The 7,743-nt window shown below is 39.1% G+C and overlaps 1 long non-coding RNA gene across 1 annotated transcript; it reads right to left on the reverse strand.

Annotated features, from left to right (window-relative positions):
- Nucleotides 1-337: 337 nt before the first annotated feature.
- LOC121404372 lies at nt 338-1,913 on the reverse strand. The gene is made up of 3 exons (XR_005967942.1): nt 1,679-1,913; nt 883-1,616; nt 338-784 (listed from the first exon to the last, which is right to left on the reverse strand). It is a non-coding gene; the product is annotated as an uncharacterized LOC121404372 (long non-coding RNA).
- Nucleotides 1,914-7,743: the final 5,830 nt, after the last annotated feature.

A 7,743-nucleotide genomic window follows, 5' to 3' on the forward strand; every position in this document is an offset into this window, starting at 1 on the left:
TCAACCTGTTGAGCTACTCACACGTTCCTTCTCGTTTTTTTCTGAAAATGTTGATAGTTTATTCCGAGTTTTTTTCTATTATTACAATCTGCAATTAAGGTAATCTCTAAAAAAAACTAAAATTATTATGGGGAAGTGCTCATAATTCCGTTTTTTGAGGATATAGGAAAAGTCATATTGGCACTACTATTATTTTGACCGAAGCTGAATGTATGTATTTATTCAAAATTATTTATTCAAAATTAACAATAATCTGCTAATATGTATATGTAGATATAAAATAATTAAAATTAATGGAAAAAATAGAATTATTAAAAATTAGAAGATTGTAGGTAACTGTATATATTACAGGCAATTAATTTAAGGGATGTTTGTTTAGGGAAAAATATGAAATATATTATTTTAGTTAAGAATTCTAAAAGAATTGTGTTGAGTGTAATTTGACCTGCGGATGGGTAAACGAAACGGACGAAAATTACGGGTAGGTCTAAGGTCTAACAGAAGTGGAGCTAAATGACTTCCCTGTGGCACAAAAACAAAAACACGTTATGTGCGGCTAGACAGATATCTTGTTAAAATTCGTAGATGTTACGTCCGTTTGCAAATAGCTTTGTGAAGATAAGTCGATGTCGATCGATGTTTAAAAAAAATGAAGATATCAGATTACTCCATACATATTGTGGCTTCGGGATGGATGAAAGGTTTGCGATACCTCGGTAATGCTCAATGTGAGATCTTAAACCTTTTTTGTGAACCGGAATGATGTAGGATTCGTACCAAATCACTGGGAGATGATAGATTGAAAAGAAAGGTCAAAAATTGGCATAATGATTGGAGATACAGTGCACTGTATACACTGCAGTGTATAAAATAACTTGGCACCTTTGTCTAGACCCGCACAGAATGATATGTCAATCGATGTATGATAGAGTAATCTGAACTTTGCGACTCCGTTCCGACTTAGAATCGTATTAATGTATTTAAACAAATAGCGCGCAGAAAATTAAACGAACTTGCAGAAAATACAAAGTATTAGCCAATACAATACTTCACACTGAGAAACTGCTTGAAAATGTACATTTGTACATATGTATATGTACATATGTACACACATGCGTATGTAAACAAAGAAACTAACATGGTTATATCGACTCGGCTCTAGAATATACTGTGACGATTTCCGGACTGAGGAATATACACGGAGAGTTACTTCTTACAATTACCGGAGACCTTACATACATATATTAGAAAAGATATTATACATGCATACATATGCATTCAAACAACCATTCCATTTGTAACAATAAACAAATAAGAATTATATTATAAACATTCCGGGACCGGAATTGGTTCTGCATTGCAAACATCTGTTCAAAATCAATTTATGTACATATGTATATATGTATCATTGGCAAGTGTTGCCCTATTCTGAACAGGGCGATGGCTACCCTCTTGTCCAGTGGGATACACGGCCTAAAATTAGTATCCGTCTTGGCCAGTGACGAAAGCCTTCCAACCAGGTCATCGAAAGCGACTCGACTCATGCGAAACTGTTCTTTGAAAAACTCCTCGCTATTGGACGGAACATCCAGCTCAAAATACTGGCCAAACCGTTCCTAAACATTTAAATTAAAATAATTCTGATTGCAAACTACGAAATGGTAACACAAATACTAACAAGGGTCCATAAAGATCTTTTGGGAGGCACTGATTCCAACTTTAAAAGTGCCACCTTAAAATTTAGGTCGGCAGCACATAATTTTTGTTCGGTGGAGCCAACGATAGCTTCACTTGCATCGGACTCCTCCTTAACAAGCTCCATAAACAATTGGGTGCTCGTAGTAAAACTCCCAAATGCACCGTTTTCCACATTTAAAAATAAATCGCTCATTATTTTAGTAATTTCTATAAATTTCAATTTGTGCTGCTTTTGCTGTCTTCTTCTTGCTCACCGAGTTTGTTTACATTAGTAGTAGGCCGTACAGCTGACAGATGCTTCGAAAAAGATGCGGCTTTGGTGTAAAAGCGTCGCATCATTTTTCCGCACCTTCGACAATGATGCGGCTGTGTAAAAAGGGTATAAGCCTAGCTAACCCACGGTGCCAAATTCGTGAGGGCGAATTCATCTTGAGCGAAAAAAGAGAGCTTTCATTGCGCTCCCGCCTTGCCCTAATCTACTTACACTAGAGTAGGTATGGTTTGCATTTATTCTTATTGCATTCCTTGTATTCCTTTTATCCTACCTAATGCACCGCTCAGCAGCCCTCCTACTCACGACACACAGTGGGCCTTCAGCCATTTCAGCTTGCTAAATTAATAACTTCTGAACGAATCATATTCATGAAATAAACTGCATTTAAAAGAAAAATCTTTCAAAATGTAGCCTGCAAGATTAAATGGTGCTAAAGAAGCTTTATAATAAATAGTCAAAGTTGAACTTTGATTCCGGTGAATATGTGCTAAGCTTTGTTTTTTCCCATAGATAAATAAAGTTTAATGGTTATTATCATTAAATATGAATAATAATTTAAAATTTTATTTTTAAATGAATATAATAAAAAAAAATTTTTTAAATAGATACATATTTTTATTATAAAACTTATTTCAGATTTCTTGTTTCAATAGTCTACCATGTAAAAATATCTAATAAACTTAAAATTTCTATAGATTTCAATAGCGTACTCGGCGAACGTTGTCTTCAGATAAACTCCAGATTGATAACACTACTCGACACGAGTTTTTCCAATGGAACAAACCAACTTTTTCTTAAAGATTTGGGGCTTAGAAATGGTTTGATGAAATTTTTGAAAACTGGTATTTTTTTAAAGCTTTTTTCAGAGGTAGCGCATCTTTTTTTCACATAACTCTGGTATCTTACATCTGGTTGTAGAGAACTTTGCTATTTTGAACAGATATCTAAAACAGCTAGAAGTTGAGCACAAACACTTTGTGATTTCAGCTTACCGTCTGTTGTTTGGTTAAATAAATTTAGCTCCCAAGTTTCTCCATAGATTTTTATGAGCAATACCTTAAACGACGCCTAATTAATGCACCTTTACACAAAAAAATAGAGAACATAGGACTTTTCCTGAGTTTTTAAAGTCAAAATTTCGTAAAAAATACAATACAAATACACATACAATTCATTTCAATGCTTTAGATTTCCCAGACGTTAAGCTGAAATCACAAAGTGTTTGTGCTCAACTTCTAGCTGTTTTATCTTCTAGCTGTTTAAATTATCTTTTCAAAATAGCAACCAGACGTATGATACTAGAGTTACGTGAAAAAAGAAGCGCTACCTCTGAAAAAGCTTTAAAAAAAATACCAGATTTAAAAAATTCTTCAAAAAAAGTCATGCCATAGAAAAAAAAAATTATCATCAAACCATTTCTAAGCCCTAAATCATTAAGAAAAATTTGGTTTTGTTCCTTGAGGAAAACTCGTGTCGAGTAGTGAAAATGGTGCTTGATAAACACTCTTCCGCTTAACATTTCTAAATGTAACGTCATGACATTTTATCGCAGAAAGCCTTACATTTTCGACTATACTATCCGTCACATTTCCTTAAAACTCTTGTTCACTGACTTGGGCGTTATCTTTGGTTTCATTAAATGATGGTCTAAGGAATTCACTGACCCTTACACAACTAAACTTTTTTATGTTTTCTTGTCCGGCCAATTTTAGAATATGATTCCTGCGTCTGGTCTCCTCATTACAAAAAATATAAGGATACGCTCGAGTCCGTTCAAAAAAAATTCCTCGTCTTTGCACTTCGTGGACTTAATTGGGATCCTTCTAAACATCTTCCCTCTTATGAGAGTAGGCTGCGTCTCATCGCTATCCATTCTCTCGAAAGTACTCCTTGTTAATGAATAATCTAATTTAATTTATTCTTAACTTTTTACGCTATCTGTTGTTCTTCTGACCACAATTTGTCAACCGTCAACGACTTCAGACGTATTTTTGTATCGCTCCGCCGTGAAAATCAATTAATCGCGATTAATCGTAAATTAATTCGCGAAAAAGCGCTCGGGGTAGGCATGGGTACTAGTGATCGTGCTGCCCATTGTTAATGTGTGTTTGTGTGTGTGTGTGATTTGGTATGCATACGGTACATAAACCGTTTACAAATTTGTCGTCGCAACTAGAACTTGAACCAGTTGGACTGCGGAGAGGGTTTCCTACGTCGAGCAAATGAGGGTATGATGACACGGCGACAGCATCGGTTGATTGCAGTTGTAGAGAATAAGTGAACAGGCAGTGATGGTCCTGTTTCTGATACTGATTTTATTCAACAAACTTAAATTCTATTTATGGGTAAGAAAAGGTACAGAAAGTGCAGAGTCTAGTAAGAATATGATAAAAGGGAATTGGAATTAATATTGAATTAATTTGGATTTAATATGATATTGTGTTATTGGGCAATTGCGATAGTCAGCAATTGCACCAGTGTTTTTGCCCTCTGAAGAGCGATCGCATCGTTGGCAGAAATTGCTGCAGAAGCGGTTATTGTTGACTCAGCTACAATGCTTTGTCGTTTGTTATTATGTCTACCGTTACATGGGTCGACCTGACTTATTCGATAAGTGTATATTATGTCTGGACGTTGATATGCAATGACTGCACCATCAAGTGGCTCATGCGACACCAAGCCGACGCCTGTTACGCGCGGAACCCAGGCAGAAACGCAGCCCTCCTCCCACCCAACCGGTTCGTGCAAGGAATAATTCGATCTACAAAGCGAAAGGAACAAAGGAATGAAGTTTCTAGTAGATCTAATAGGAATCGTAAAGTTTATGCGGCTCAACAAGTCAGGGCTATCTACGTCACCCTTGATCAGGTTGTGCATAAAAATCACACGAAGCATTTTTCTACGACTAACTAAGGTTGGAAGGATTATTAAAAGCAATCTACGAACATAAGCTGGCAGTCTCACACCTGCATCCCAGTTAAGGCCACGCAGAGCAAAAAGTAAAAAGTTTTTCTGGACTGACCACCTCTTTATAAACCCAAGCACACCCATGGCCTTATTTACCATGGTAGAAATGTGTTCAGAAAACTTGAACTTTGGGTCTAATTTAACACCAAGATCATCAACCAAGGTAATTCTCTCAAGAGAACCACCGCAGAGGCTATAAGGAGCCAAAAGGGGGCTGGAGCGATGAAATGTCATTACTTTGCATTTCGAGGCATTTAGGTGTAACATATTTGCACAACACCATGATTGAAAGTTATTTAGATCGGATTGCAAGCGAGAGTGAAATGAAATGTCCTTATACTGGACACAAAGTTTAACATCATCCGCATACATGAGTACTCGAGAGTTTGTTAATACTGAAGGCAGATCATGAAGAGTTAATGGATAGGGTGAATAGTTTAAGCAAGGGTCCACACAGAGCGTCGGCACAGTACCTAAGTACACAGCCGGGAACTCCGTCGGGACCTGGTGAAAACACCGGCTTAACTAGTCGAAAATCATGAAGCAGTGAGCTTTCATTTAACAAGGGGCTGAAGATGCCATTCGACCTTGGTAAACTGTATGGATACGGCTGACCAGAGTAGCTTTCATGAGAATAGGTTGTTTGGAAAAATTTGGCAAAAAGATCGGCAATTGCCTGATCATTGTTTGCTGACATATTGAGAAAAGATAACGAGGATGGATGTGCGGACTTTCTATGCTTACTATTTACGAAGCTGTAAAACTGTTTAGGGTCCTATGAAAATCGTATCCTGCATCGAGATAGGTAGTTTTTATAGCATTGAGCGTTAAGAACGGAGAAAATTGACCGAGCTATTACATAGTGAGAAAGAGAAGAGGGAGAACCAACTTCTCGAAATTTTTTATAAAGTCTTGATTTTAAATTTTTTAGACTGGATAACTCTTTGGTAAACCAAGGGGGCTTTCCAGATCTAACCGGACAAGAAAGTGGAACACAAGAATCAAAAAATGTGTCAAGTACATTGTAAAAAATGTTTGTGCCTTTCATAACGTCAGTGCACAAGTACAGAGCGGACCAATCAAAATCCCTAATAAGGTTATTAAGCTTCGTAAACTCGGCTTTACGAAACAGCGGACACGTTCAGATAGCCTACCCATTCGATCCAATACAGTAGTTCCAATATCGACTGACACTTCGAATGTAGGATGGTAGGAGTCTTCAGGTATACTGAGCGGAAGGGCTCGGGTTAACAACGCTATGGTCCGATCCGAGACAAAGCACAGATCAAGCAATAGACCCAAGGAATTTTTGACATGGTTGACTTGAGACAGGGATAGGTTTAGCAAGCCGTCGATAAAGTCATGTCGTGACCGTCTTCGTTTACCGAAGACCAAACAGTACCTGGCAAATTGTAATCACCAAGAACTATCATATGGTCTTTATCTGATAGCGAGGAAGAAACAGTTTTTAAAGCGGACAGGTGATGCTCGTATATTAAGATATCCGAGGAAGGTGGAATATACGAGCAAGTAATGAAAATGGAAAAGCCTGGGAGAATCAGTTTTGCGCACAGGAATTCCAGGTCTTGTTGAACCTGGACCATGAAATGTTCCGACGTGAAGTTTGAGTCCACTGCAATAAGGACCCCACCTCTACGTCGAGACGAACGGACATTTCTAAAAATTGTGTACCGACCTGCCAAAACTTCGGAGCTAAGGATGTCCGGCTTTAACCAGGTCTCGGTGAACACAATAACGTGGGATGAGAATGCGAGACAAGAGACGAGAAAAGAGTGCTGAGCTTACTACGCAAGCCTCTAGCATTCTGGTAGGTAACTACAAGAGAGGATGTTAGTTTTTTGGATGGGTGGAAGTAGAGGTGGAAGATGAGGATGGAGATGGAGCACTGGTCTGAATGCTAGGAAGAGTAATGGGGGTCTATTCTTTTTCTTAGCCTTAAACTCTTTAACCACCAAATGCTCTAACCAAAACTTGGCGGAACAAATGATTTCAAATTGAGTTGGGGAGACGCTTATCTTGAAGAAAGATATCTCCCTGGCGTAAGAAAAGTTAAATTTTTCCTCCTTTAAGCCGACGGCTTTTATTTTGCTTTGTATAAAAGCGGTCACATCATTGGATGTGAGGTCAGGGGCTAGCCGCGAGACAAAAACTTGTCGCTTTGGTGGGACTCCTACCAGTGGTTTTGGCACCACAGGCCTAGTACCTGGGATGGCAGTATCCGGTGGTCCTGGACATCTATTAGCTGGTGGGAGCGAAACTGAGGGGATAGTTAAGGGTGCGGACTCGATGGACACGGACTCTACAAACATTTCTAACTGCATACTCTCCGAAGTGACGCATTCGGCTCCCGAATCTGCATCACCAGCAGCGATCGTTGCCCTTGGAGTAGCAAACGTAATCAACTGCTGCACTAAGGGAGTGGTCGGAGTAAGTTTTTCAGATGCCGGCGGACATGAGGCAGTCGGCACTTGCAAGACCCGCAGAGTAGACTTCTTGCGCCTCGGAGACTCAGCCAGCAGCTGTAAACTGCTGAGCTGAGTGTTCATGGCCAAGAGCCGATCATATTGCTGTTTAAAGCCTACGATCAGCTCTTTGAAGCCACTCCGCGTCTGCCTCATGAACGAACGCATGTCGTTTTCCACAGCACGGCATTCCTCACAACTATAATGTAGGCCGTTGTTTTGGGAAATGGCGTCTCCTACACGGCCCGAGATCCCTACACATTTTGCGTGCAGTACGCTTTCGCAAAGCGAGCAGGGGATATTGGGCTGGTCATGGGTGAT

The sequence above is a fragment of the Drosophila obscura genome, unplaced genomic scaffold (assembly GCF_018151105.1).
Source record: "Drosophila obscura isolate BZ-5 IFL unplaced genomic scaffold, ASM1815110v1 contig_194, whole genome shotgun sequence".
Taxonomy (NCBI): domain Eukaryota; kingdom Metazoa; phylum Arthropoda; class Insecta; order Diptera; family Drosophilidae; genus Drosophila; species Drosophila obscura.